This window comes from Lynx rufus, unplaced genomic scaffold (genome assembly GCF_022079265.1).
Source record: "Lynx rufus isolate CCGP_SWC_20201006 ecotype Redwood Valley unplaced genomic scaffold, mLynRuf1.p SCAF_3, whole genome shotgun sequence".
NCBI lineage: Eukaryota > Metazoa > Chordata > Mammalia > Carnivora > Felidae > Lynx > Lynx rufus.
In genome coordinates, this window is record NW_025814845.1 from 113,867,540 (window position 1) to 113,875,524 (window position 7,985).

At 36.4% G+C, this 7,985-nt stretch overlaps 1 pseudogene; it reads left to right on the forward strand.

Moving 5' to 3' along the window:
* Positions 1 to 2,671: 2,671 nt before the first annotated feature.
* On the forward strand, positions 2,672 to 5,643 carry LOC124521139 (cytoskeleton-associated protein 2-like; annotated as a pseudogene).
* Positions 5,644 to 7,985: the final 2,342 nt, after the last annotated feature.

The window sequence follows — 7,985 nt, forward strand, 5'->3', positions numbered from 1 at the left end:
AAAACAAATAATCCATCTAATAAATGGGAAAGAGACATGAAAATATATTTTTCCAAAGAAGACATACAGATGGCTAACAAATACATGAAACAACATCACTCATCACCAGGGAAATACAAATCAAAGCTATGATGAGATACCACCTCTCACCTGTCAGAATGGCTAAAATTAGCAAAACAAGAACAACAGATGTTCGTAAGGATGCAGAGAAAGCAGAACTGTCTTACACTGTTGGTGGGAATGCAGCCACTCCAGAAAGCAGTGGAAGGTGCCTCGAAAAGTAAAAATAGAACTACCTTATGACCCAGCAATCGCACTACTAGGTATTTACCCAAAAGATATAAAAATACTGATTTAAAGGAGCACGTGCACCCCAATGTTTATAGCTGTATTATCAACAATAGTCCAATTATGGAAAGAGCCCCAATGTCCATTGACTGATAAATGGTTAATGAATGGTGGTATATGTATCCATAAAATTATATATAATATGTATGATTACTGATATATATATAATATAATGAGTAATGGCTATTACTCAGCCTTCAAAATGAATGAAATATTGCCATTTACAACAATGTGGATAGAGCTCTCATGTATTATTCTAAGTGAAATAAATCAACCAGAAACGACAAATACCATATGACTTCAATCATATGTGCAATTAAAAAAAAGTGAACATTTGGGGAAGAAAAAAAAAGAGGAAGAGAAGGAGTCAAACCATAAAAGAGGAACAAAGTAAGATTTCCTGGAGGAGAGGTGGGCAGGAGATGGATAAATGGGTGATGGGCAATAAGGAGGGCACTTATTGCAATGAGCACTGGGTGTTACACGGAGATGATGAATCACTAAATTCTACTCCTGAAACTAATATTACACTACATGTTAACTAACTAGAATTTAAATAAAAAATTGAAACATAAAAAGAAAGAAAGTAAAGGTAAGGAAGCATAGAGGTAATGACATGCTCATCTTACAAAAGGGAAATTCAAAAGATAATATTTACATTGAAATTAGAAATTTCAATACTTAAAACAACGAACAAGAACAATCAATTGAAAAGTTTTAAAGTCTTAGAACTACCAAGAATCAGAAGAAGGAAAAGGGTGAGAGAGTTGGAGGTGGAGAAATAAGTTAATAGCTGATATATCATATCTAAAAGACAATTTAAAAATCTACATTTGACGAGTTAAAAAATGGCAGTACACACATGTATGTTAAATGACTAGAGGCAAGCACCAGAAAAGCTCTAAACAGGAATCATTAAAGTCTTAGTGAGTACAGTTGGGCATGCAGAAGGTCAGGGTAAGATATTGCTGAGTTTTTGTCTTAACTCCATCAATACCATTTGTATTTATTTATTTATTTATTTATTTATTTATTTATTTTAAAACTATGTGTATCACTTTGATCTATTTTTGATAAGTTTTAAAAAAAATGACCTGGGGCGCCTGGGTGGCGCAGTCGGTTAAGCGTCCGACTTCAGCCAGGTCACGATCTCGCGGTCCGTGAGTTCGAGCCCCGCGTCAGGCTCTGGGCTGATGGCTCAGAGCCTGGAGCCTGTTTCCGATTCTGTGTCTCCCTCTCTCTCTGCCCCTCCCCCGTTCATGCTCTGTCTCTCTCTGTCCCCCCCCCCAAAAAAAAAAATGACCTAACTTTTAATGGCACTCTATTTATTGTAGATGAGATTCGGTAAAAATGGTGTTAAACTAACAGTTCTGAATATTTAAAAATTGATAAATTTCATTATATTGCTTTCAGAAGAGAATAATTAAGATATCTAGAAAATACTTTTGTTAATGTTTTAATATTTCAGGTTATTTCTATATTATAAAATGTAATTTATCATTTTTCTGAAGTTAAAAAATATATAACTATATAATAAAGTCCACCTACAAACATTCTTCTTGGGTTCTTTTAAAAAATTTTTTTTAACATTTATTTATTTTTGAGAGACAGAGAGAGACAGAGCCTGAGCAGGGGAGGGGCAGAGAAAGAGGGAAACAGAATCGGAAGCAGGCCCCAGGCTCCCAGTTGTCAGCACAGAGCCTAACACGGGGCTTGAACTCACAAACCGCAAGCTCATGACCTGCGTGAAGTCGGACAGTTAACTGACTGAGCCACCTGGTGCCTCTCTTCCTGGGTTCTTTTCCAGAACTTTTCTTTTTCACTTCTGTAAACTTAATAGTTATAACAGTTCAGCTTTTGAATCTTAAAAACCCAGAAAATAATAAAACAATTAATAATGGGAGTTGACATTATTAATTGAGCATGATGAGTAAGGCATTATGCTAACTGTTTTGCATGCATCATCTCATTTATTAATCACAATAGCTTTCTCATTTAGGAATTCTTATGACCTCTGTTTTTTACAAAAAAGAAAGTAGAGGCTAAAGAGGCAAAGTGACTTGCTCAAGATTTATTTTTCACTGAGTTAATAAATATTTATTATGCAGGCACTATTCTAGATGTTTGGTACATATGAATGGAAACACAAAACAAAATAAAAAATTTTGCCATCATGGGGACTTGCATTCCATTCAGTGGGTATAGTAATTAAAAAAAAATAAGTCAAATAAATAAAGTTTATAATTTTTTATAAGATGATAAATACCACAAAGAATATATATATAGCATAAAGCTGATTGGTAGGGCAATTGCAATTTGAAACATGGCAGTCATGGCAGGCCTCATTGAGAAGATGTTATTTAAACAACCTTCAAAGGATGTGAAGATAGCCAAGTGACTATTTGCATTAAGGTCACTGAAGATGGAGGGATAACTAGAGGAAAAGCTTTAAGATAAGATCATGAGGTCAAAGGTGTGGAGAAGACAGGAAAATTGTAAATAATGTAGGGTCCCATTGACCATTATAAAGATTTTGACTTTCACTAAAAGTGTAACAGGAAATATGAGGAACAAAACTGTGACTTTACCTGAGTGTATGAGGTCACTCTCAACAAGGAAGACACGTTTCATCTGGGCCTGGAAGTGTTAGTAAAAGCCCATTCACCACAATCTCTAGAGAAAGGAATGTAGGCAGAGTTGAGAGGAAATAACATGTCAAAGTTATCAAAACATGACTAGATGGAATGTGAGGAACAGGATTTCTGTACAAGAAAAATCAGAAACCAAGATGGAACAGATATGGAATATTTGATAACATACAAAGATTTACAAGTTTGTTTTATAGGATGCTGGGCACCAAAAACAGGTTTTTAAACAGGTTCAGTTCAGGTTTCCCTTTTAAATTTATTCTGTCTAAAAAAAAATTAAGAAAATTGGTTCTTAAAGTAAGGATCAAATGTTTTTCAGGAAGATCCTTCTGATGGTACCATGGAGGATACACTACATAATTAATTTTTTTTTAAAAAATAGTGGAAGAGAAACTGTCATGGAAAATTCATGGTGCTACCACTGAAGAGTGGTTCGAAGCCGTAAAGAGTGGCAGAGAAAGTTCCAGGACTACTTAGCAGTCAAGCGAAAACTGAAGTGTCAAAACACTAAGCCTTATCTAAAAGTCAAGAGTAATTGTCTGAATCCTGGACCTTCTAAATCTACTATTGTGCCCAGAAAGGATGTTACCAATCATGTTGCTTGGTATCAACAACAAGACCCATCAGCATTAAACTCCGGCCCAGGCCTGCCAATATCACAGGATCCCAGAAGCCAGAGTTGGAGCCACCAAAACTTCTAGGCAAAAGGCTGACTTCAGGAGGTATTTCTTCTAACTCAAAGAGTAAGCCTTCCAGCAACAGTCAGCAAAAGCATGAAGCTGGATCATATATAACCAAAGAACTGTCTAGAAAAACTGTGGGGTCACTTAATATACAAGAACTGAAAACTGCAAAGCAACAGGTAGCAGATCAAGGAAATGCTAAATGCACCGATCCTGTAGACAATAATCGTGTTTGAAATGAATACTTGGGTAGCTTTCTGAAACTGATGAACAAGGAACATTTGCCCCAAACTTTACCAGACTCTGAAAGGAAGCTGAATTCTGAATTGTGGACAATAGGTAAGTCAAAGACTAATTCTTATAATCAAACCTAAAGCAGTTTGACTCCTAAAGAAACCTTGGGCAGAAGTTCAGGGAATAGTGCTGTTCTGAAAGACAGACTTAATAAACAATTTGTTGGAGAAACACAAATTAAGATTCCACCAGTAAAGTCACAGCCACTTTCTAGAGGAACAAATCTTTCAGGACCAGGAGAAAAACTCCCAAGGGCAGTTCCCTCTCACTAGTTCAGAACCTTAGTAGGACTGAAGCATCAAAGAAACCTGTCGTCAAGGACATAAAGGTTATAAGGGTTAATAAGGATAAATATGAAAGACCAAATGAAACTAAGTTACAGTCACCCACTGGTACTGAACAGAAAGTAGAACAAACCAAACCCTGGACATGCCCCAGTGTGCTTCTGGGAGGCTGTAACAACAGACATCCAAACATTAAGCAAGATCAGAAATCCACTCAACCTTGTTTTAGACGTCAGACATCAGGTGCACTGCCAAAGGCAAAACCCATGATCCAAAGGCCCAACTTGACACTTCGTAGTTTGAATTCAGTCATTCCAAGCACCCTAACATAACAGTAAATGGAATCAATGGGAATAAATGCAGCAACAGCTATCAAGAAAATGCACAGACTTTGGACTCCAAGTTGAAAAAGACTCTTTCCCAGAACCACTTTCTCAATATGATACCTTCCCAAACTCAGGCTGGTGACAAAACCATAAATGAAAGAAAAGTCCCAAACTAATCCATTTATTAAGAAGAACACAGCAGAGAATCAAAGGAAACAACTGGAAGCATGTCTGAAATCTAAGGGGAAAATCTATAAATAGCATCCTTTGGAACTTAAAACAAAAATAGAAATAATAGAGGAAATGAATATTTCATTTTGGAAGAGTATGGAAAGAGAAGATGAAGAAAAGAAAGCACAACTTGAATGATCCTATAAAATTAACAACACTCTAACATTATGTCTGCAGTTCACTGAAGGGAGTGTACTTTCTAATGATATACTTACCATATTGTCCAGTATTCCTGAGGCCAAAAAATTTGCTAAATTCTGGATCTGCAAAACCAAGTTGTTGGCAAATAATGATACCTTTGATTTTATTGGGCCGTACAAAGAGGGCATTAGAAATAGGGCAACAACTATACAAGAGTCATGAGAATTTGTTCTTAATATTTTGTAAAGCCCAAACAGAATCACTGAAGAAGTTACCTTTGACTCTTTAGTTACTAAAACAAATACAACATCAATAGAGTAGCTGGCCAATAAGACAGAATCTGAAAAGTCTTGTCTTTCTCTAAAAGAGAACAGTTTACAGCAACTTCCCAAATAACCACGGCAGAACAGGACAGTCATCCTGGGATCACATTACAGATTGTCCTGATCCCTAGAATAAGTGCAATGCCAGAAGTACAAGACATGAAGCTCATCACTCCATCACTCCTGAACAGTGTTTAGGAAGGATTGCAAGAGCTGTGTCCTGCTACAAAGAAATGCAGCAGGAACAGGATTTAGTAGTGGCTTCTCTTAATGAGCTACTAGAAGTGGAAGAAAAAGAGTGTTTTATTTTCCATAAAAATGAGGCTTTGCCTATAACATTAGGATTTAAAATCCTTGAGTCATAAATTCCTTTTTTCTTTTCTTGTTTTTTTAATTTTTTTAATGTTTATTTATTTTTGAGACAGAGACAGAGCATGAACAGGGGAGGGGCAGAGAGAGAGGGAGACACAGAATCCGAAACAGGCTCCAGGCTCTGAGCTGTCAGCACAGAGCCCGACTCCGGGCTCGAACTCACGGACCGTAAGATCATGACCTGAGCCGAAGTCGGAGGCTTAACCGACCAAGCCACCCAGGGACCCGCCTTTTTTTTTTTTTTTTTTTGAGAAAAAGAGAAAGAGAGAGAGAGCAGGTGAGTGGCAAAGCGAGAGAGAGACAGAGAGCATCTTAAGCAGTCTCCACACACAGCATGAGCCCAACTCGGGGTCGATCTTGCAACCATGAGAGTATGACCCAATCTGAAATCAAGAGTCAGGAGCTTAACCAACTGAGCCACTGAGGTGTCCTTTAATTTTCTTTTATTGTGTAAATATAAAGTATATAAAAACTCAGCCAACATAGTTAAAATTTAAAAATTTTAGCTTTTGTAATATATAAGTATTATCTAAAACAAAAAAATATGAAATTTTGTTCATTCTATTAAAAAAAATAGCATGCATTATTCTATGGTTTTAAGCACAGTTCCATGGCAACCCAGAGCAGGAAGCAATTAACTCCCTATGGTAGGCAGGAATGACACATAGGAGTTGGTCCTCCAATGAGAAATAAGAATTGCATGGGCAATGAAGAAGAACGTTTCCACACAGCAGACAACATGAGGCTTAAAAACAAAAACTAGATGAAAAACTCTGTTAAAATAAAAAAAAAATACCTATAGTAGACAAACACACAAATTAAAACATACTTCACAAACTACAAATTTACCACAAATTTTGCTTGTATTTAAGTTATTATGGATATGGCTTCCATCAGTGAGCAAATTTTTTATTATGATTATGATTATGAATTGTTAATTATTTATTTTATTTATTTTGAGGGAGAGAGAGCACAAGCAGAGGAGGGGCAGAGAGAGAAGGAGAGAGAGAGAGAGAGAGAGAGAGAATCCTAAGCAGTCTCTGAATTGTCAGTGCTGAGCCTGATGCAGGGCTCGAACTCACAACCTGGGAGAGATCATGACCTGAGCCAAAATCAAGAGTCAGACACTTAACTGACTGAGACACCCAGATGCCCCAGTGAGCACATTTTCTAGTATTTATATAAACTTTTCTGATTATTATTTGAAAATTTAGAATTTTGAATTTGGTAACCTTTATTGTTCCTTTCAGTTCCATGAGCCTATGAAATACCAAAAATAAAATTGTATATAGATCTTCCTCAACTTACATTAGGGTTATATCCCAAGAAACCCATACATAGTAAGTGAAAGTACCGAAAATCAAAAATGTATTTATTATACCTTACCTATTGAACACCATACTGAGCCTAATCTACTTTAAATTGTGCTTAGAACAGTTAGCATTCACCTATAGTTAGGCAAAATAATCTAATGCAAAACTTATTTTATCAAATGTTGGTGCGTCTGGGTGGCTCAGGTCGTTGAGCATCTAACCTCGGCTCAGGTCATGATCTCGTAGTCAGTGAGTTCGAGCCCCTCATTGGGCTCTGTGCTGACAGCTTGGAGACTGGAGCCTGCTTCAGATTCTGTCTGTCTCTCTCTCTCTCTCTCTGCCCCTCCCCCACTCATGCGCGCACGCGCGCGCGCGCTCTCTCTCTGTCTCTCTCTCTCTGTCAAAAATAAATAAACATTAAAAAATTAAAAAAATAAAGTGTTGAATATCTCATGTAATCTGTTAAATACCATACTGAAAGTGAAACACACAGTGGGTATGGAAGCTTCTAAGTGTCCTGGTTGCTTACCATCATGATCACATGGCTGGCTGGGTCTTGAACTTCATTGCCACTGCCCAGCATCATGAGAAAGAACCAAATGTTACTAGCCCACAAAAATATCAAAATTTAAAATTTGAAGGATAATTTCTACTGAACGTGTATCATTTTTTCACCATAATAAAGTAAAAAAAAAATGTAAGTTGAACCATCATAAGACATCGACCATGTGTATATGTATTTTTATTTTGCTAACCTCCAAATCATTTTTATCATTTATACTAGTTATTTTTTTTCTAAAGCAGAGTCTGACTTGTAGTAGATGTGATTTTGTACTATAAAACCAACATAAAGATTTTTCTACATATTCAAATAATCAAATAAATATAAATGCTACATACTGCAATTACTTTTAAGTTTCCAAAAACCTCAAACTTACAGGTGACCTTTAAATTCTTCATTAAATAAATTATTTTTTTGTGAGTCTCACACGAAATTATTTGTTCTCAGTATGACAACTTCC